A 23069-nucleotide genomic window follows, 5' to 3' on the forward strand; every position below is an offset into this window, starting at 1 on the left:
GTTTATGAGCAACCTGAATCACACAGCTGATTATATTGGGCTACTATGTCTAGAACCAAGATCCCTCGGCTCCCTTCTAATGCTCTTTCTGCTCAGATTTGTTGTGGCCATACCTTTTTTTTTTTTTTAATCCATTCCTTTAGTCACTGTATATCAGAATCAGTGATCTCCCTGGTTATAGCTTGGGGCAAGGAAGTAGGCCTGAAGTATTATACATTCATAATGTAGATCAGATATTTAAAAGGAAAAATATACAGTTCTGATACAATAATAATAAGTGAATGAATAGCTAATCGTAAATAGCAATCAATAAGAGGCAAAATTAAACCATTTTAAATAATAGAAAATTTAAAATAAAGCAATTTTTTTTAATCCCATGATTATATAACAATCTATAAATGCAGAACACGAGGGATCAGGGATGTGCTTGGCCCAGTGTCTTTGTTTTGTTTTACTTGGCTTTCCCTTGACCAACAAAGGTCTCCTGCTTAGGGAGAAGTTGAGAAACCTTGGAAGGACCCCCAGGCAGTAACCGAATCTCTTTCCCTCCCAGGATTCTTTCCAAATACTAACCTACCTCTTGCCTAAAACTGTCTTGGTGTTAAGCAGATGCTCCTTTAAAATTCTCAAAGAAAGACTTTAAAATGGTGCTTGAGAACAGAAGTCAGCAAACTTTTTCAGCAAATAGTCAGATAATAAATATTTTAGGCTTTGCAAGTCATAGAGCCCCTGCAACAACTCAGCTTTGCCATTGTGGCTCCAAAACAGCCATCTACATTATGTAAATGAATGTGCATGACTATGTTCCAATAAAACTTTCTTTTACCAAAACAGGTAGCAGGCAGGACTTGGCTTACAGACCATACTTTGCTAGCCCCTGGTTAAGAGATGGGCGTGGGAGCCAGACTTGAAATGGAATCCCAACTCTGCTAGTTCCTCATTTTTTAAACCAAGCACAACCGAAATAACTTCTTTGAGTCTCATGCTTATAGAAGGAGGGTAATAATTAGGCCTCGTCATAGAGCAACTACTCAGCCTGCCATCACTCAGCTCAGGCATGTTGTAGGTGCTCCATAAGTGAGACTAAGCAGGTATGACACAGCACATTGTGTTGAAAGAGATCTGCGTTCTGATTCTAGATCGACTGCTGCTATCAGCATTTAACCTGGGGCAAGTGTGTCACGTAAAGATCCAAAACTGTTTCCTCATCTCTAAAATGGGAAGAGAAGCTAAGCACGTTTATTGTCAGGAGATTTTCATACTTTATCTTGCTTAACTCCCACCCTAATAGCCCTTATAGTCATTACAGAAGAGGAAACTGAGTCACAGGGAGGTGTCACTTGTGTCTAGCCAGTCAGTAGTAGAAACCAGCTCTAAACAAGGATTGCCTGATTCCAAAGCCCATAATATTTCTTTCTATTCAACCATGTTGCCTCCCTAGAAAATGAGAAGACGAGCGAGGACCTCATAAAGTGGGTCCAATCCATACAGCTCTACCCCAGATGGCCCATCTGGTACTAGAATCTCCCCCCAATGTGCCTGCCCAGCCTCTGCTCCCACACCCCTGGGAGATGGGGCCCACGAATGCCTGGACAGCCGTTTCCTGCTTAGCTAGCACCGAATACGATACAGTCTTCTTGACCTGAACGCACCTCTGCCCCCTGTTGCTTCCTCCCAAGACTCCAAATGATTTCTCTGAGGATCCCCCCAGATCTGTATCATCCTTCTTCCACAGGATGCCCCCAAGATTTCATGACAGTTTTTATATCCCCTGATGCTACAGCCCTGTTCCTGCCACTGCCTCTTCTCCCAGGGGACACGGTGTGGAGGCCCCTGGCTCTCCTGGGGCCCCACCCCGGGACGCTCTGGTGTGTCTATACCCTTGGGAGACTGTGGCGCCCAGAACTGCGTTCCTGCCCAGCAGGCTGAGATGTCAGGAGGGTGAGTCAGCTCCTGCTCATGATAACATCTGCACGGCCAGCCTGGGAGGCAGGTGCTTCTTACACTGGAGGGATGGGTTTTGGACACAGAGGAGCCTCTTCTGTCCTTGCTGAGCCTTTCCCTGGGGCGGGAAGTGGGGGGCCGGGAAATGTCAAGGACTCACCACCACCCCCCCCACACACACACACACTTCTCCCCAGCATTCTGAGAACAACTTTTAGTGAAAGGAGCATCTCGGTCTGACTCTTACAGAAACTGCGTCTTCAGGAACCTGCATGGAGGGGTAGGGAAGGAAGGGGTGGCTGGGAAGAGGGCGAAACCATTGTGAAAATGGGCTTTGTGCTTTTTTTTTTTTTTTAAAGGAGGCACGGGGAATTGAACCCAGGACCTCATATATGGGAAGCAGGCACTCAACCACTTAGTAATTCCCGCTCCCCGGGACTTTGTCCTTTTTGAGGTTGAGATGATGAGGAAAGTTTCATGATGCCATTATGAAAAATTCAGAAGGCACTGGGTCTTATCAGTGGCTGGCAGAACTGCTGGGCTGAAGCCAGAATCCCTGGATTCTATTCCCAACTCTGTGACATTGGACCAGTCACATCTCCTCCCTGGGCCTCAGTTTCCCCATCTGTTGGATGACGGGGTGGGCCTCCTTCAGCTTCTCAGAGGCAAGCTCAGAGCTCTGGGGTCTGACAGACCCACATGTGAATCCCAATTTGGCCTCTTTCTAGCTGTTTGACTTTAGGGAAATTACTTCATCCCCTGAATGCTGCTTTTCTCATCTTTGAAATGGGATGATGGTAAAGTGAGTCACGTGCCTGGTACTGGTCAGCACTCGGTAAACAGTGGTTACTCTGGGGATTATCTGAGACTCTAGGCGTGGGAGTGGGAGAGAGAGGCACACGAGTGGGCTGTAGGAAGGAGGCCCCGTTTTGACCCTGAATGACCTCCAAGTTGAAGGATACTGAAAACTGGCTATTTCTGCTCCCTGCACATTCTCCCCTCTGAGCCTTTGCCACCTCTGCATCTCCCCCAGTCCAGAATGCCTCGTCCTCCTGATGAGGCAGCTCTACTCGTGCTCCAGGGCTCTGTGTGAGTCCCATCTCCCTCTGAAAGTCTTCCCCGCGTCCTCCGACATCTTAGAGCCTCTCTTTTTTTGAAATACTTGCTTAGCAGCAGCTGCCTCATATTGTACATTACTTATCTGGTGGGTAAAGCCGAGCTGCAGGCAGGGCCGACTTAGCCAATAGACAGGGCACAGTGCCCACAATCTGTTTAGGGACCCATGAAAATGTTTTAATTTTAATGTCTTTTTACAATCAGAAGAAAAAAGTAAATAGGACAAAGAATATGTAAAAATGAAGTCAGCCTAGATTATATTTGTTTTTATACCAATGCAGTTGTAAAACATTTTAAAAATATTTTTGGAGGGAGGGAGGGGGCTACCTGAGCTCGAGCGCCAAGGGTCCGCGGAAGTCATAACACAGCCTGTTGGCAGGGCTGTGCCTGTCGGCCTCGGGGTGAACCCAGGTCTAGCCCAGGTGGCTGCCTAGTGCTGCTAGACTATCGGCCCCACGCGGGCAGGAACAGCCCCAGTCCTGCTCCCCATATATCCCCAGTGCCTAGCACATATTAGGAGCTTGATAAATATGTCTGCCAAACGAATGGTGGTCACAAGTTGTGTATGTGTGTATGTGTGTGCGGCCTCCAACGTTCAGGCTAGGCTCCTTCCTGCACAGCTGTTTCTGGCTGCAGAACATACCTTAGCAGAATCAAGGCAGGGCGTTTAGATTCACAGACCCATAGAAAGTGAGAGTTGGAGGGGATCATTCCTTCATTCCACAGAGAGTTACTGAGCACCTACAGTGTGCAGCACTGTGCCAGTGATCTTAAGGAACATCAGTGGGGTCTCTCATCAGAGGTCCACAGATGGGCTTCAAGGGGTCTAAGTAAAATTTGGAATCTGCACATGCAGAACTTTCGAGTTTGTCTAAAAACCAATGTCCCCGAAAAGCTAAGAACTACTGGTTCGAGCCCACTATCCAACAAATTATTTATATAGTTGGGGAAACTGAGGCCCAAAACAGGAAAATGACTTGCTGAAGGTCCTATAACTGGTCAGAAGCAGAGGCGAGCCTCTCCAACCTACGTCACCAAGAAACAAAACCCTAGGTTCTGTGTGCTTTGGCAGGCGGTGGCTGGTGAGCGGCCAGCAATGAAGCTGATTCTGCAGGTCGATGGACTCCAAGCGGCCCCTCTTCTGAAACCCTGCCGCACGGCCTGCGTACCCGCACGCACGTGCGTACCGCAGGCTCCCACGCACGCCCACACGCCCGGCTGACTTTCGCAACATCTCCCAGGTTCTCCAACCAGAGCCCTGGTGTCAGGCCTGCCTCAAGTCAAATGGCGATAACCTCTCCCGGGGATGAATAAACATCCAGTGGGTGTCCAGGGCAGAAGAATGTGGAAACGGATTCTTTTCCCTCTGAGCACTGGACATTTTCTGCCAGACTGTGTCGAAATTACAGTGACCTCCCGGACCTGCGCCTGAGGCCCTTGGAGTTCCCACCTGGGTGTGTCCCAGGACGTCTTCTCACTGAAGACGACAGCGCCAACCCCAGCAGGGGAGTTTCTCCAGCGGCCAGGGCCCCCCACTCTCTGCACGCTCCTTCTTCCAAACCCCACACCTTCCATGGCCTGCAGCTCACCAGCCAGGGGCTGCCAGCTGCAGGCCGGCCCTTCCTTCAGCAGGGTGTTAACAGCGGGAGGTTTTATGTGGAGTCAAGTGGTTTGCATTTAAGGGGAGAACACAGGGGAGCTAATTAGGAAGCCTAATTGTGGTAAATAGCTGTTTGTTTTATTCTACTTTTTTTAGAGAACCAATTTGTAGAAAAATAGCACTAAGCTTGAAGCTAAGCAACACGTTTTTCCCTCCTCAGCTACAATGAGTTTCTGTTTTGTTGTTTTTGTTGTTTTAAAATCTCTCTTTCCGAAAGTCTGGTCAAAAAAGTTAAGCAGAAATGTGCTGAAGCTCTGTTCAAACCGAAGGACCAGAAAGCGTGGCAACTCCTGGGCTTGTGGGCCTGCTGCCTGCCCTGGGTGGACCCTGCGCTGAACGGCGAAGGGCCGCGCACGGGGATGCGTCAGGAGGACGGGAGGCCGCTGCCCCGCACTCAAAACAAAGTGTTTGTAAGCGGTTGCCAATGTCCGGAAAGGGGAAAATGTGAATCCCACTCCCCATCTTAACTCATCTCCTCTCATTGCTATTTGCCAGACATACTTAATCTACCAGAATTCTGTACAGGGATGATTCTGGATGTGTTTGGAGCAGCAAGGAACCCATTTTTGGAAACAGAGGCTGTGCCATCCAATTACATGCTACCACTCTATGGCCATGGCTACCACACACACGCACACACACAACACACATCCATATTCAAGCGCCACCTTCTCCTTGGCTCTCTACCCAGACCCGCCTTCTGCGTCCTCAGAGATCTCGGTAGGTTCCTTTGTTTTGGAACTTATTATGTGCAGCCTCACATCAGAATTACTTGTGCACATAAAAATCTCCTCCCTTCATCGGGACAGAATTCGAAGGACTCTTCACATTGACAGCATAGACTGATTGAATCTAAGTTCCTTAGAGTCAGAGACCCTAGTCCAACCTCCTCACAGAGCTGTCGTGAGGATGAAGTGCCCGCAGCTTGGCCCAGAACATAGTGAGAGTTCAGTGAATATTTGATGAAATGCATGATGGCAGAAAGGGAAATGCTTGAGGCTGTTACTTGTAGCCGATGCTCCTTTCCCTATAACATATTTGAAGCTGTAGCGTATTTGGGAGTCCTTGTGCCTGTCTGCCCAAGGACTTGCCTTTTAGAGGGCCAACCAAAAACCTCAGAACCATAGAAAATGGGCATTGGGAAAGATCATTTATGCAGTTATGAATTCAGCTGATATTTGGTAGTTATCATGTTATTCTTCTTATCACTGGATCCTAAATTGTAAACTTGTGGAGTCATTGACCCAAGTTGGAAAGTATCTCAGAAATTCATCTCCCCACTACCCAGGCATCTCCCTGATGGATGACCACTCGGCCTCTTGGCTACCACCAGCAATGAGGCACTGACTACCTCCTGCAGCAGGTGGCTCCACTGTTGACAGGGTGAGGAGTGAGACCGTGCTCTGTGGTCTCGGGCGAAAGCTGCCTTCCTGGTGGCCCACCTACCAGCAACTGACTTGTGTCCCACAGGACTCCTAAGTCTGCAGCTTTCTCGGATCCCCAGGGAGCCTGTGAGTTATGTGAAAGCTGCTCTTCTGACTACCCCCCACTCACCAATCTCAAGTCTTTTCAGGCCCAAAGTGGAAAATTCTGGAAAAGAGGAGACCATGCTCTCTTGTTGCACGGTTCAAATGAGCTCCCATGGATGTGTATGTCTTGTATTTCTATCTAGCAAAAATGACCCAAATTGTCCCCACATCCCGAGTCCACAGTTTCAGAGGCATGACTGTGGCACATCCCCCAATGCTTGTGGGAAGACAGAGTTTGTGCCACCTCCCTCTCAGCCAGTTCTCTCAAGGCTACGTCCAGATGGGCAAAATCCCATCTCAAAGAAGGAAGAAGGAAAGAATGCAAGGGGGGGGTCAAGAGAACTGGCTTCGCTGTGGACGAGCTGTGGTCTTAGCAAAGCCCCTCTCTGAGGCTCAGTTTCCCCACTTGTGTAGTAGACTGAATGATCTCTGAAGGCTGATGACCTTTCCGGAAGAAAACTCAAGACAAAGAAAATGAATATGATGTCTCCGGCCCATGGTTTCCATGGCAACCACTTTCTCCATCTCCAAAGTTCTCTCACATCTAAGGACAGGCACTTGCTCTTCTTCCGCCTGGACTGGTCCTTGCCCTGCTTTTCACGAGGCTGACTCCTCTCATCCTTCATCACCTTCCCTGAAGGCTTTCCCTGCCTGCCTGCAAACAAGCCGCTCTTCTCGCCACCATTTCTGTCCTCCCAGCACTGCACCACCAGCAAGGACTTTATTTCATTTTATTTGTTTGAAACAACGGTCTCCACTGGCAAGTGTCAGCTCCATGAGATCCGAAGCCTTCTCTACCTGGTTGATGGCTGCGTCCCTGGTTCCCAGCACAGGCTCTGGCATGTAGTCGAGACTCAACACATGCTCAATGAATAAATGAATGAATGAGTAAATGGGCCCGGCTGGTGGTGCCCTCTGCACCATGTCCCACCCGTGAGCTGCTTCCTTCCCTTCCCTCTTTCTCTGGCTCCCTTCCCCCCACTTCCTTTCCCTGCCTCCGGGGTCTCCCTTTGTCCGTGTCTGTCCTGCTTCCTCCTGCGGCCTGGTGTTTCACTCCTCTTCTTCTCTCTCCTCCTCTCTACCTGTCCACCTCATACGCTCCCTTCAAGGCCAATGTGTGCCCCACCACCACCACCTCCATGAAGCCCACCAGGATAGGTTCCCCCCACAGGGCTCTCTGCCCCTCCAAATGCCTAAGCCTCCACTGACCCATGACTTACCTGGCCACAGCCCCTGAAGGAGGCAGAGCAGGCTTGCCGCACAAGATAGTGTTTTTAAGACCCATTGTACTGACAAGATGACTCTGAATCAAAGTCCCCAACACATTGTCACAATACACTGAGTTAGGAGGTACGCATGGGTCTGCACTGGTCCCCAAGGCCGGGCCATCTGGCTTCCCTACACTCTGGGAAGTTTACTGCTTTAGCTTTTTCTTATGAAAATTTCAAACATAAACCCAAACGAGCAGTACATGGACAGCCACATACCCGTTTTGTAAACTGTTATTTCACCCTTTGTGACCTGTTCTTCTATTCTCCAGGATGGTTTGTGTGTCTGTTTTTTTTTAAATTAATTTATTTATTTCTCTCCACTCCCCACCCCATCCCACCCCACCCAGTTGTCTGTTCTCTGTGTCTATTTGCTGTGTCTTCTTTGTCCGCTTCTGTTGTTGTCAGCAGCACAGGAATCTGTGTTTCTTATTGTTGCATCATCTTGTTGTGTCAGCTCTCCATGTGTGCGGCACCATTCCTGGGCAGGCTGCCCTTTTTTCGCACTGGGCGGCTCTCCTTACGGGGTGCACTCCTTGCGTGTGGGGTTCCCCTACGTGGAGGACACCCCTGCGTGGCACGGCACTCCTTGCACACATCAGCACTGCACATGGGCCAGCTGCACGTTGGTCAAGGAGGCCCGGGGTTTGAACCGGGGACCTCCCATGTGGTAGACAGACGCCCTAACCACTGGGCCAAGTCCGCCGCCTATGTCTGTTTTTTATACCTCTACTTTGCAGGATCAGGTTAAGCAACCTGCTCTGTCCATAGTATATCACTGCCATTAGTCCTGCCACCCTGATTTTATGCCCTTTTTTCAACTGTTTCCTTTTATCTTCATTGCCCACTCCCATCCCCCTCACCCCACCTCCACACAACACATACAAAGGCAAGTATTCTATTGGACTTAATGTGCACCTTTTAAAAATGAAATAGGCATCATTGTTTTGTGGGCATGTATTTTTAAGTTATGTGATTGGTACTATGTCATTGTGATCCCTCTTTTCATTCTACTTTTAAGATCCATCCATGTTGTTATGTGAACATTTAGTCTGCCCTATCTAACTTCTGCAGAGTCCTCCATGGTTACCAGGTGCTGTCCAATTGTCCACAGTTACAATCTGAAGGGCAGGCCCCTTCTGTGGCAGAATTTTTGTGATTCACACCATCCCCAGTTATTCGTGCAATCGTAATTACTATTTGCTAATATTTACAGCCCCCTTACTAGGTGCCAGGTTCTGTGAAAGCACTTTCTATGCTTTCTCTCATTGTATTAGTCTAATAACAACTCTGAAGAAAAAAAAAGTACTATTGTTGTCATCATTTTACACATAAGGAAACTGAGGCTCAGGGGATCACAGGAAGTATCCAAGCCAGAATTTGAACCCAGAGCAGCCTGACTAGCATCTGTGTCCACCTCACTGCACTCCAAGGTCTGTCCCTCCCTCACAGTTTTTTAGCTCCCTCCTCCCCACCTCACCGTCCTCACACCCTCCAACCCACCCACCCCTTTGCATGCCTACTCCACCAACATGTAGCATCGGGGATCTGGAGCCCAGAGAGGACACCAGTAGCGGCAAAAAGAGCCGAGTGTGGCCAGATGCCAAGGCGCGACCCCTGCCCATGAGGATGCTGCGGCCCGCGCTCAGGAGAAGGGTCACGCTGCGCGCATCTCCCGCGGTGAAAGGCCCTTTTGGCAGCCCATAAATCCACCCGGCCCCGCTTATCCTGTTTACTGGATTAGCGGACTGGGCGTCTCCGTATAAATCACCCAGGGTGATTTACAGGGAGGCCTGGGAAGGCCCAAAGGCCGACTGACGGGCCCCTGGCGAGGGGCAGATAAGCACAGCCTGAGTCCCCCCAGCCCATCTCCGCATCCCCGTGAGGGCCGATGACCCTGCCACTACCTGCTCCCACCACAGGTCACTCTAGCTCCTTATTTAAACCCATCTCCTCTGGCAGCCTCTGGGCATATTTTTAAAGTTCCCAAGGCAATGGTTCTGATACTTTGAGGAACAGTGTCTATCCAATAGTGCCAAATAAGAATGATAAAATATGATAGGCAAACTGTGAAAGAACATCCAGAGGGACTGAGGTTGCAACCTTTATTAAACAAAAAGAATAGCTAGTTGTTCTGGGTGGCTACCACCTGCCAGGCATCAGCCCATGTTCTTTCTCTGAATTGTCATTTAATGTCACATAAACCTATGGGGTGGGTGCTATGATCACCCCCATTTTACAGATAATGTCACTGAAACACAGAGAGATGAACTGACTTGACCCAGGTCAAGGTCAAAAACTGAATCCCTGTAGTGAAGGCGGGATTCACACCCAGGTTTCCCGTCCTGGCGTTCAGCCGTCCTCCCTGTGAGCGTTCAGTGCACAGGGCTGGGGGACAGGGCTGGCCAAGGCAGGGAGTGGTGCGGTGTTTGGGAGTGGGCTGTGCGACTGGAGAGGCCGGGATTTAGATCTCAGCTCTGGCCCTTTGTAGCCTGAGATGTGGGCAAGTCCCTTTAATTCCCTGTGCCTCCACCTGTAAGACAGGGACAATGACAGAGCCTGCTCGCAGGAGGGCAGCTTCCCTTCTGTGTGAGGACTTTTGAGCAGTAAATAAAATAATGTATTTTTTAAGTGTATTCAGCTCAGTGCCAAACATGTAGTTAAGCATTCAATAAATGGTAACCTATTATTGTTTATTTACTTATTTTCACCAATATTAAGAAGCTCATGAGCCTGTGGTGAAAATTCACATTCACTCAAGGAACTCCAAACAAGGTGGAGCATCATAGTGCATTATGGAGGTCCAAGTTAGGGGCTTGGGACAGTAAATTCAAAGAGGAAGGACCAAAAAGCCTTCATGGAGATGGTGGCTGGAACCTGAACTCTGAAATCTAAGCAAGACTTCCTAAAACCATGAAAGTGGAGAAACACAGCACTTCCTGAGCACAAGTACATGGTGAGCGATGGAGGATGCACTATCAACTCCACCCCATACCCTAACTATTTGCCCCTCTCTCTACCTTTTGGCTGTGATCTCCATGTCAGAGGTGATGTCTAATTCTTCACCCATGTTTCCCCATGCCTCCCCATGAGTAACTCATAACGCACTCCCAGTACATGTTGCATGGATGGAAGGATTGATGGGTCGTTGAATGGATGAATAGATGAGGGAATGGATGGATGGATGGATGGATGGACGGATGGATTAGTAGATGAGTTTTGAGAGTGAATGATTGGGTGGATAGGTGAGTAGAGTGGATGGACAAGTGAATAGGTGAGTAGATGAATGGATGTTAGTTGAATGGATGGATGGGTGTGTGGGTAGGTGGACAAATGGATGGATGGGTGGGAGGTTGGGTGGGCAGATGCATGGACGAGGGCATGGCTGAAGGTCAGACACAGGAATGGTCACAGCCTAGTGAGTTTTCCCCTCAGCGTCTTTGCTCTTGGGGTTCTCTCGGCCTGGACTGTTCTCCAAGATACTCCCTTGGTTTAGCCCTCTCACTTAATTTAAGGCTCTAGTTAAATTTCACCTCTTCAGGAAGACTTCCCTGACCACTTTTTCTCAACTACGACCCCTCTAGACTCCTTTATGTTTCACAGAGTTTATCACTTGCTGGCATACTTGATACTTGCTTGTTTGTTCTCTCTCTTCAAGTGTAAGTTCCATGGTACAGATGTGTTGTCTGTTTTGCACACTCCTCTATTGCCAGCACCTAGCACAGGGCCTGACACACAGTAGGCCTTCAATAACCATTTGTTGAATGAGTTGAAGGATGTAAAAAGCAGCAAGGAAAGAAGGGGGAGGTTTGATCTTGGAAATCTATGAGATCCCTCTGCAAAAATTGAAAGAGTGTTTTACAAATGATAACGCTGATATTTTCTTTCATTTGTTCCACAATTTACACACCACAAAGGGCTTTCTCATCCACAATCCCATTGTACACTTGTGAAGTAGCCAGAAATACAGTTGGGTAGCTTTGTTACTCTTCAAAATAGAAATACTTTTACTGTTTGTACTGATCATGAATTATTGCAAAATTTTTGCTTGATTCTGAAGGGTAAAAAATAAAAAGTGAAATTCTTTCTTTGAACTGCCCACTATCCTCTCTACCCTGAGATATTGAGATATTCATTGTTGAGAATTCGGGTTTGAGGTTATAATCCCCTAAATCAATAGACAGGGAAACTAGGGCTCAGAGAAGCTAAGAGATTTTCCCAGGGTCACACAGCTTCTCAACAGCACCGCCAATTGTTTCTATCCATTTCTCCTCAGATGTCTATTAAGCACCAATAAATGGGTGGTAAAATATTATTTCTTAGAGACACAGTTACCATTACCCCAGGTCAACCCCAGGCATAGCTGAGTGATATGAGTCTGTGGGGGCAGAATTTCTCCAAGTACAACCAGTGGAGACATTTTTCTTGCCAATGCTGGATTCTGGTGAAGCCCACTCCAGGACTGACAAGGAGAGGAAGGATGTCAGTCTGGGCTGACTGGAATGTTCTCAGCATTTTAGCTGCACCTACCTCCTGTTGACCCAGCAGGCCACTGGGAACCAGGCACGTTCCCTTCTGTAGCTTACCTAATGCTTGCAATAATCCCATCCCACATTTAATGGGATGGAGTTGAGGTCCAGAGACCTGGCAGGCTTGCCCAGGTTACATGGCAACCAGTGGGAGCTGGGACTTGAACCCTGATCCCACGAGCTCTGGCTCTGGAGCTTGTGCTCTTTCCTGCCTCCTCCTGCACCCCACCGCGGGGTCCACTGCCCCTCAGCCCCATCCCCCTTTGAGCCCCACACTCTGTGCTGGGCCCTAGGCTTCCATCTGACCAAGGAGAGGCTGTGGCCCTGAGGGGGCGCTGCTTCCCGCCCCCCCATGCACTTCTCCTCAGAACTCCTGGGTACTTCTTCCTGTTGATCACCTTCCATTTGGCCACACCTCCTCAACCCCTGCACGCTACCCTTTCTCCCTCTCCCTCTGCAGGTTTCTTCCCCGCAGTCCACAAACATTCTCCAGTCCTGCCCATTTTCAAAAGAAAGCCCTCCCTGATTCCTCTCCTCCTCAAGCTACCATTCCTCTTTCTCCTTTATTCCTCCACCAAGCTTCCTCAGGTGGAAAGGATTATACGTGTCCTTCCCAGCTCGTGCTCCCGACAAATTACTTGGGCCCTGGGCAGACCTGGATATCGGTCCTCATTCCACCCCACGATTGTGGGGTGACCTTGAGCAAGCCACAGTGCCTCCAAGCCTCAGTTTCTTCATCTGTGAAATGGGGATATTGATAGGCTTTCCTCATGGGCTCCTTGTCATCACGAGATGAGGTGACACGTGTAAGGGGCTTAGTGTCATATCCAGCACAGAGCAGGGGTAGTTACGTTGTCATTCTCTGCTGTCTCCCCAGCCCCCAGCCAAGTCCCAGCACGTGTAGACCCAATGTAAAATATCTGGAGGGTGAGTAGCTGAAGGCCTGATGTCACAAGGCTCCTCACGCTCCTTTTCTGCTCAAGCCCTCTCTGGCCCTGCTCCCTCTGCATAGACCTAATTCCATCTCCTCTGTCAGCCCAGACAGCGTCTCTTCCAGGAAGTCCTCTTGAGCATTCTTCTCGTGCCGCTCGTGTGACCCTTGTCACGAATGATCTCATGGAGGGAGGTTAATCCTTTGGAGCAGGCATCATTTTGCTCCTGCTTCAAACATTCATTTGACTCTGCCTTCTCCCCGTGGTTCTGGTGACTCGGCTTTGGTGGTATATGTAGTGTTTGTGTCAGTTAGTCGGGGGATTCCACGGAGCCTTGTAAAGAAACTGCTCCCGTGTTAGGCAGAGCTCTCCCCTCACCCCGCAAGTTGACTCAGAGCAGAAGCAAACCCGGGTGGGGTCTCACACCACTCCCCCACACCCAACTCCTGGGACTTCCCCACTCTCAGCTGAGAGTCAGAAAAAATAGGACCCTTCCCCCTCCAAGGCTTTGCCAGGCAGCTAGATGGGAGCCAAGCTCCCGGCTACCCTGCCCGAACTCGCCCACGGAGCGTTCGCCCCCCGGTCAGGGGGGCCAGGACACACGGAGGAGCACGGCCAGGCCTGAGACCTGACGGCAGCGCGGCCACCCCCTGCTTCCACCTGTGTGGAGGAAGCAGTGTCCAGCATGGGGTGCGCTGGGCCGCACCCCAGGGCTCCAGCCCAGGAGTACTGCAGGATGGTGGGGACCTGGGTTTGGATCCCAGCTGGGCCCCTGACGTCACGTCACCTCCGGCAAGCCACCTAACATCTCCCAGACTATTTTTTTCAGCTCTAAAAATGGGAATAAACAATGCTTACCTCACGGAGTACTTGGAGGATTAAATAAGGTAATACATGAAGTACCTGGCACATTCTAATTACTTTATAAATGACCAATACTTATTCCCGATGCTATTTTTATTGCTGGCTGTGACCCTTTAGATAAGTGGCTCAACTTTTCTGGGCTTCCTTCTTTCCTGAGCTCCAAAATGAGGATAAAAATAACAGTACTTGCCTCACAGGGTGGCTATGGGCATTAAATGAGATAAAGCATGTGAAGTGCCCTGGACACAGTTAAGTCTCCCAATACGCAGCAGCTATTATATCTGGTATTATCACTATTATTATTTGTCCGGCCAGCTGAGGAAGCCGCTGGCTCCTTGAGCTCTGATGAGCCATCTGAGGCTCTGGGTGGAGAAAAAGCCCCGTCGCCGCGAGCCCCCGGCCCCGCCCCCGCCCATCAGGCCCCTTTGAAGTCCCCAGGGGCCCCGGGCCCGTGATAAATGTCCCAGCCCTATAGGTTATGACTTGCTGCCAGATTTGACGTTAACCATCATGCCCTGGCTGGGTGTTTGAAGAAAGTGGCTAAATGCTGCTGGGGCTGATGGGGGAGATAGCAGCCGGGCCGGTCTTTGAAAGGCGGGCGGCCCCGGCGCGAGGCAGCGAGGAGGCCGGCTCCGCCGCAGCTGTTTAGTCTACCAATCACCGTGGTGACAGGGAGTCTGCGCCGGCCGGGGCGGGGGCTGCGGCGCGGGGCGGGGCGGCGCCCCGCGGCCAGGGAGGGGGCTCCTGGCCTTTCCTTCTTCTGGTGCGCGGGGTGTGGGTGTGTGCGCGCACGTGTTTTTCACACCTTTCTGGGTAAGCAGAGAGAAGGTGGGAGAGGAGAAAGAGCGGACTGGGAGTCCAGAGGCCTTGGCTCGGCCCCAGGCTTGTCTCCGCCTTTTTCCACCGCGCAGGGGAGCATGCGTCAGGAAGGGGTGCCCCCTGGCTCTGACTCTTCTTGCAGGAAAGATGGTTGATGCCCCTGATCCTCAGTTTCCTCATCTGTAAAATGGGGGTGAATAAGAGCACCTCCTTCGTAGGGTTGAGTGAGGCCGGAATAAACTGCTGCGTGAGAAGCAGCGCTCAGAACCGAAGACAGCAGGGGCGCGGTAGAAGGCAGCCGACCCACAGCGGCTGGGGACACCGACCAAGAGCCAAGCTTCCTTCTTGGCTTCCAGGGCCCACCCAGGTGCCAAATCCCAGCCTCCACTCCATTCACCCCTTTTCCATCTCTTTGTTCTTTCAAACTGCATTTATCAGGGGCAGAGTAGCATCACAATAAAAATAATGGCTACCATTATTGAGCACTTACTGTGTGTCAGGCACCATGCAAAACACTTCACCTACCAAGCCCACCTTGATATGTGAGACATTATTATTAAACCTCTTTTTTTTTTAAGACGTACTGAGGATTGAATCTGGCACCTCATACTTGGGAGGCAGGTTCCCAACCACTGAGCTACACCTGCTCTGCTATTAAACCATTTTACACTGTGGCAACTGAGGCTCAGAGGGGAGTGACTTGCCTAGAGAGTGGCAAGAAAAACCCCTGGTCAGTTTGTCTCCTACATCTATAATGTGGGCCTTTGGGTAGAGTGCTGGAGGGTAGAACCACAAGTTCCTAGGCCACTTGCTAACCAGAAATTTTCCTCGTCTGTAAAACAGGAATAATGAGACCTGATTTATAGAGTTGTAGGGGTTATTAGATAACAGTGAACAATATCTGGCACTTAGCAAGATCTTAAGCTATTGTGATTGTTGAGCACCTACTTTGTGCACACCTCTGCTGGGAACTGATGACCCAAAGCTCTAGGGGAGAAGGGCTGCTCCTTCAAAGCACCTGTATTGGTCAGGACAAGCCAGGTTATCCTGCAGTAACAAACATCTTCCAAATTCCAATGCTTGATTCAACAGAGGTTTATTTCTCATTCATGCTACATATCCAGCCCAGGTCAGCAAGGTTTTCTGTTCACCAGTCATTCAGGGACAGAGGCCGATGGACCGTCCACCTTGACATGCATTTCCAGGGTCACGGTGGGAAGGTGAAGAGAACATGGCAAATGTTTCTTCCACTAGCATTGCATTGGCTACTGTAAATCACATGGTTAGCCTAACCTCAAAGGGGACAGGGACATATAATTCTACTGTGTGTGCTGTGAAGACCAAAGAAAAATGGAGAGTCACATGTCCCACAGCCCAGGAGAGGAGGCAAATATGCAAACAGCTAGTGTGATGGAGTTATGTCTCAGTAGGTGTTGTGGGGACACAGAGAAGCAACCTTTGTTGTGAGATCTGGGCAGACTTCAGCAGAGGTGACTTTTCGTTGAGACCACAGGTTCTTAAGCTCAGGTCTGAGAATCCATGGTTGGGCTTCGTGGATCCAGGAACCCTCCAGAACTCTGGGCAAATTCTTGTATGTAAGTGGATCTGCACCCTTCTCTGAGAAGAAAGTTCTGATATTTCCTTATCTCATCCTTTGGCCACCAGACGATCTCTAGACCCTTTTGCTGACTTCAGTCCTTCAATTACAGTGCATCTTTTTAAAATTTATTTCTCCCCCCACCCCCTGTTGTCTGCTCTCTGTGTCCATTTGCCGTGTGTTCTTCTGTGTCTGCCTGTATTCTCATTAGGTGGCCCCGGGAACCAATCCTGGGGCCTTCTGGAGTGGGAGAGAGGCGATCATTTTCTTGCACCACCTCAGCTCCCTAATCTGCTGCATCTCTTGTTCTCTTTCCTCTGTGTCTCTTTTTGCTGCAGCATCTTGCTGCGCCAGATCTCTGCATGGGCCAGCACTCCTGTGTGGGGCAGCACTCTGCGCAGGCCAGCATTCCACATGGGCCAGCACTCCCGTGCAGGGCAGCACTCCTGCGCAGGGCAGTACTCCTGCTCGGGGCAGCACTCCTGCACAGGGTCGCACTCCATGTGGGCCAGCACTCGGCTTGGGTCAGCTCGCTACGTGGGCCAGCTCTCCTTCACCAGGAGGCCCTGGGCATCAAACCCTGGACCTCCCATATGGTAGACGGGAGCCCAATTGCTTGAGTCACATCCACCTCCCTACAGTGTATCTGAAAGGGCAGTGCTCAAACCACCAGCAGCAGATGGCCCTGGCAGTTGTCAGAAATGCATACTCCCAGACCCAGCCCTGACCAACTGAATGAGAGTCTCTAGGGGGCCAGGCAATCTGCGTCTGAGCACATTCCCCGGGTAACCCTGATACATGATGAACTTTGAGGCTCTCTCTGCTAGAGATAGCCCCAACCCCCACCCCACTCAGGCTGTGAATGAAAACACAGTGAGGCTGCACGGTCAGCAAGACCACTCCCTGCCCACAGAGACGTTACAGTTTCCAGGGTGCTGCTCAGATGCACGGTGCCTCATTTAATCCTCACAGCAAAAGGATGGAGCGGAAAGTGCCAGGCTCCCAAACTGGCCCTTTGGAGGTGTTCAGTGAATATGACTGAGCGAAAGAAAGACGGGAAATGAACACAGGGGCAGAAGAGGGCAGAAAGGCTTTACAAATAGATACGCTCTGGAAGCCCACAGCCCTGGGTTCAAATTCCTGCCCTGCCAGCTGGGTTACTCACTGGGTGACCTTGGACAAGTTACCTAAGCTCCCAGCATCCCAAAGTCTTCATCTGTCATTAGCAATGATAATCTCATGTGCCTGGGAGGACCATGTCAGCACACTGTATAGGTTCTCCAAGGGTCAGCAGAAGGATAATCCATTTTTAAAATAACCCCTTGTGGTAGGTCTCTAACTCCATTCTAGAGGTGAGGAGAGAGAGAGCCTGAGGTGGTTCCACTTTGAGGTCTAGAAGCAGGAGCCCGCCCAGGCAAAGTCTACCCCCACCAAGAGCTGGGCCTGAGAGATTAGGACAGAGACGAGCTGCCGTGCACACAACTGGGCCTCCTCCCACCTCCCCCACTGCAAACACACACAGGCCCGCACAGATGCACACGTGCACTCACGCGTGCACACCCAGCCCTCCCAGGAAACCAGGACTTCTTGGTCCTCAACAGCCTCTGTTGAGCCCCAGAGTTTCTTTTTTTTTTTTGGATTAGTATTTTTTTAAATACATTTTTTATTTCTTTTTAAAAGATACTTAGATTACATAAAAAAAATAAGAGATTCTCATATGCCCCACTCCGCACACCTCCCACTTTTCCCCACATTAACAAATTCTTTCATTAGTGTGGTACATTCATTGCAATTGTTGAACACATTATAGCGCATTGCCACTAAGCATGCATTATAGTTTACACTGTAGTTCACACTCTCTCCCACTCCATTCTGTAGGTTATGGCAGGATATATAATGGCCTGTAATGTAATTACATTATAATGTCATTCAGGATGATTCCCAAGTCCTGAAAACGCCCCCATATCACACCTCTTTTTCCCTCTCCCTGCTTTTAGCACCTCCAGTGGCCACTGTCTCCACAGCAATGATATCATTTTTTCCATTGCTAGAGTCACAATAGTTCTGTAGTAGAATAACAGAGTTTCTTGAGACCCCCACCCTGGGCAGGTTCCCCGGGACTAGGGGCTGATGGCTAAACCAGCGCTTCCCAGCTGTGGTTGTGCTGAAGCAGAACCTGGCAACTGTGTTCAAAGTGTAGACTCCTGGTCCCACCCCTGGCGAGTCTGATTCCACAGGTCTGGATGGGTTTCCCAGGAACTGCATTTTAATGTGTTCCCAAAGACTCTGATCCTCTGCCACTTCCTTGAGCCCTTGCTCTGAACACCAGCTGGCTCAGAATGTGTCAGTTTGGAGAGTGAGATAAGCAGGTTGGGGTCCTGGCCCACACAGGCCCCTGTCCCCAAAGTGATGCTGTCCCCAGGTGAGTCTTTTCCCTTCTCTGGAAGCGCCTGCCTGCCCATCTCCACGCTGCCCTGTGCCTGAGGTTGGGGCTGGTGGGAGGGGGTGTCAGCGAAGAGAAGAGGCAGCCCAATTTCTAGAGGGTTGGCTGGTGGAAAGGGCACTGGCCTGGAAGTGGAGACTCTTCTGCTCCTGATAGAACTTTCACTCTCAGAGCCTGGGGCTCTCGGAGCACTACTGGGGCTGACTTCCCTGATGGGAGGAGAGCAGAGGTGCCTCTCACCTTGGAGCTATTGAAGCTTAAGCCTCGGGACCCCTTACCTGCACAGGGCCCTGCACCTAATTTTGTGTTCTCTTCCTCAAATAGAGCCCCATAAAATCGGGTCCCAGCCCTGACTGAGAGAGCGTCAAATGAGGGAAAAAGGAAACTTACCACCACAGAAACAGGAGAAAAGCGGGAGAGAAAGCTCTCTTGCAGTACTGGCCCAGCACCCCTCCTCTGCCGGCTTTGATTTCTCCGTCTCCTCCCGGCCTGCCTCCTGCCTCAGTCCAGTTTATCAGCCAGAGTGGCAGGGCCTGCTCATCAGAGGCGGCGCAAGGCCCAGCGGATTAACCCTGCGGACCCCGGGCCCCAGGTCAGCCGCCCCAGCTACCAGCGCTGCCCCGGGGTTCCCAGCTGCAGGGCAGGGTGCTGGCAGTGGGGGGAGACCAAGGAGGAGTCCACGGAGATCCTCCAATGGAAGCACCACAGCCAGAGAGACGAAGGTAAATCAGAGCCGGTCCCGCTCCTCCAGGGGCCTCCTCTTGTCTAGAATAAACCGCTGCCCCCACCCACAGGGTCCTGCTGGCCTACCCCACAGGGCTCCGTGTTTCTTTCCCTTCCCATGTCCCTGAGCCCCGACGTCACCTTCCACAGAGGCCTTCCCTAGCCACCTTTCGAAGGTACCCCTCCTCATCCCACCGTCACACTAGCATATCCTCCCGCTTTCATTTCTAATCAGAGACTGAAATTTCTGCCTGTTTTCTATCACCTGCCTCTGCCGCCAGGAAGTGAGCTAAGGTCCCCTCCCCAGCGCTTGGCGCAGTGCCTGACCCAGAGGGGGGCTTGCGATGACTCCTCGCCTGAACAGATGAGGGCCGTGGACCTGCCAGGCCATCACCCTCGGCTCCAAGCAGGGTGAGGGGATACAGGAGGCCAAACCAGGGTCCCCCCGACTTGAGGAACCCCTGTCCTTCCCATTGTGGGGGTGCAGACCAGGGGCTTGATCCGGAAAGGCAAGCAACGTGCTGGCTTCCAGTGCAGGCCTGGAGCTGGTGTGGAGAAGTTGTCCCCATGCCTGGCTGCCGTTGGAATCCCCAGGGAGCTTTTGTTTGTTTGTTTGTTTTAAAGATTTATTTATTTATTTTATTCCCCCCCCCCCCCGCCGCAGTTGTCTGTTCTCTGTGTCTATTTGCTGTGTCTTCTTTGTCCGCTTCTGTTGTTGTCAGCAGCACGGGAATCTGTGTTTCTTTTTGTTGTGTCATCTTGCTGTGTCAGCTCTCCGTGTGGGCGGCACCATTCCTGGGCAGGCTGCACTTTCTTTTGCGCTGGGTGGCTCTCCTTATGGCGCACACTCCTTGTACGTGGGGCTCCCCTATGCGGAGACACCCCTGCATGGCAGGGCACTCCTTGCGCGCATCAGCACTGCACATGGGCCAGCTGCACACGGGTCAAGGAGACCCGGGGTTTGAACCATGGACCTCCCATATGGTAGATGGATGCCCTAACCACTGGGCCAGGTCCGCTTCCCCCCAGGGAGCTTGTTAATCAGAGGTGGTTACCTGGGCCTCCTGGGCCCACAAGGTAGAATCCCCAGGGAGGGGGTCCCCAGGAGAGCAGGTGGTTGTTGAGGAACTCTTGGGCCCAGTGGCTGGCGAAGGCTGTTCAGAGATGCCCTGGGACATTGGTGAACAAGGGCATCTGCGGGGGGACAGGGTGGAAGAGCAGGGTGTCACAGAGAAGGACCGGGACGAGCCAGCGCCTCCGCCTCCCTCAAGCGTGGTGTGAGAGCACGCTTTGCCCTCTGGCCTGGCTTTGGGCTGTGGCCTTGCCTCGCAAGAGCTGGCTGACCTTAGGAAAGTTACTTAAAAATAATCTCTCTCAAGGGAAGTGGATGTGGCTCAAGTGACAGGGCCTCCGCCTACCATGTGGGAGGACCTGGGTTCGAACCCTGGGGCCTCCTGGTGAAAAAGAAGAAGAGAAAGTGTGCCTGCATGGGAGCCAGTGTCCAAACGGTGAGCCAAGTGCCCACACAAGTGAGTCACGCAAGATGATGATGCAATCAAAAGAGAGACAAGGGGAAAGTCAAGGTGAGGTGCAGCAGAGACCAGGAACTGAGGTGATGCAGCTGACAGGGAACCTCTCCACATTAAAGGTCCTCGGGATCAAATCCCAGTGAATCCTAGAGCAGAATGAAGAGAAGAGAAGACAAAAAGAGAAATAGATACAGAAGATCACATAGGGAATGGACACAGCAAAAACAGCAGGGCGGGGGACGGGAAGAAAAAGTAAATTAAAAATAAAAATAATTTAAAAAGCAATAATCATCTCTGACCCTCGGTTTCCTTACCTGTAAAATGGGGTAATAAACAGGAGAATGGGAGGGACACGCTGGTGAACGGGTGAAGGGCCTGAGCACCGTGTTTGGCCCTCAGCAAGTGCTCCACAGCCGCAGCCGCTGTTTTCCCAGCTCTTTCCCTAGAGTCCGGGCCCCCAAGCCAGGGTCCTAGCCCTGGCCTTCAGCGACACCTCCTGGCCCTAGAGCAGAAGGGCAAACACTGCCGCCCCAGCCGCGAGGGAGCGGTGCCTCTGGGGCCGCAGGGGCGTGGGCCCGAGAGCCCTGACTGCAAATCCCAGAGTCCTCTGACGCCTCGGGCAAGCCGGGCAGGCCCCGCCCCTCCGTGGGCCTTACCTTCCTCTCTGTTAAATGGGTCAGCATGGTTCGGGGGTCTTCGGAGGACTTGCGGGAGCCGGGATGAATGTCCTTCCGCGAGGCCCTGGCTTAGCCTGGGCTCAGAAGGCGGGTTCCGTGGGAAAGGGTGGAGGGGAGAGAGCGGCCACACGGGACCGCAGGGACGAGCCGCGGCAGGGCAAGGAGCTGCCAGACCCAGGACTCACTCCTGGGTCAGGCCTCTGCATCTGCCAGTCCTAAAGGCAAGAGCCACACCCGCCGGCCCTGCGCGTCGTGGTGCTCACAGAACAGCGAGCGCCGTGGCCCAGATCCACGTCCCCGGGGCCACACACAGACACAGGCAGGACTACCCACCCGGAGGTTGGTATCTTTTTCTGGTTTGATTGGTCTAACGTCGTTCCTCAACAGCTCTTCTTCTCGCCTACCCCCACTGTGTCCCCGCCCCGCCTACCGGGTTACCTCGCTCAACTGATGGGCCCTTCTGTATCCTGGGCAAGGGGCTGGCACCCAGTCAGCTCTCCGCAACTATTTCTTGAATTAATGCATAAAGATATGCTCACACCCAACCTCATCGCAATCTCCACTGGCGCATGCCCCACTACCGGGATGATTTACCCTTGCCAGTACTCCTGACAAAGCACTCCCTCTGCCACCCTCAAAGGCTCCCCATTACCACACTCCCGATCACGAAAGCAGATGAGCTCCTGAACGGTCCCACACACTGGCGTGAACGCACACCCCGGCGTGCACACACACGCGCGCACACCCTCCAGCCAGACCATCTGGTTTCCATCCCAGCCTCTCCCACCTCCTCCCCCGCCCCTGCCCCCATTCCCCAAATGGCCTCAGCCAGGTCCTTTTGAAGCCATCGGGGAAGGGGAGGCCTTTGGGAGGAGCCCCGTGACCGACAAGCAGGCTCAAGGATTTTATGAATTTTCTGGCTGTAAATTTTCCCCCAACTCCCCGCCCCCGCACCTTCCTCTGCCTTCCTTCTCTCCTGGGGAAGCATTCCCCGGCTCCCTGCGGGCCCCACCTTCCCTCTCCAACTAAGCAGACAATTCCAAGCGCACCATGCACCTAACGGTGCCCGCCCCCGCCAGCCCCCTGAGGGCGCTCGGAGCACGGCGTCAGCACTCTAGCGGCCGTCTATTCTCAATCAGGTCCCCCACGGAGACACGGCCCAGTGCTCGCCCCAGCCCCGCGGGGGTGAACCTGTTGTAAACAGGACCTTTGAGGACTGGCTTCGGGTGGCTCTTAATCCTATATGGCGGAAGTCCTGATTAACAAGGGGAATTCGACGCAGTCAGTGAGCAGGAGCCAGAGGAGAGAGAAACCACCGTGGGGTGGAAGCAAGTGTGCATCTGCACGCCGAGCACTGCCGCGCAGCGCCGGCAAGCCCTCCCCAGAACGCTCCAGGAGAAGGCTGGCCTGGCGATACTTCCATATTGGACCTCTAGCCT

The 23069-nt window shown here is 51.7% G+C and overlaps 1 long non-coding RNA gene across 1 annotated transcript; it reads right to left on the reverse strand.

The window, feature by feature from the left end:
- Positions 1-20922: 20922 nt before the first annotated feature.
- On the reverse strand, positions 20923-22425 carry LOC139436211 (uncharacterized). The gene is made up of 3 exons (XR_011645304.1): positions 21610-22425; positions 21268-21455; positions 20923-21099 (listed from the first exon to the last, which is right to left on the reverse strand). It is a non-coding gene; the product is annotated as an uncharacterized lncRNA (long non-coding RNA).
- Positions 22426-23069: the final 644 nt, after the last annotated feature.

This window comes from Dasypus novemcinctus, chromosome 2 (genome assembly GCF_030445035.2).
Source record: "Dasypus novemcinctus isolate mDasNov1 chromosome 2, mDasNov1.1.hap2, whole genome shotgun sequence".
Lineage (NCBI taxonomy): Eukaryota > Metazoa > Chordata > Mammalia > Cingulata > Dasypodidae > Dasypus > Dasypus novemcinctus.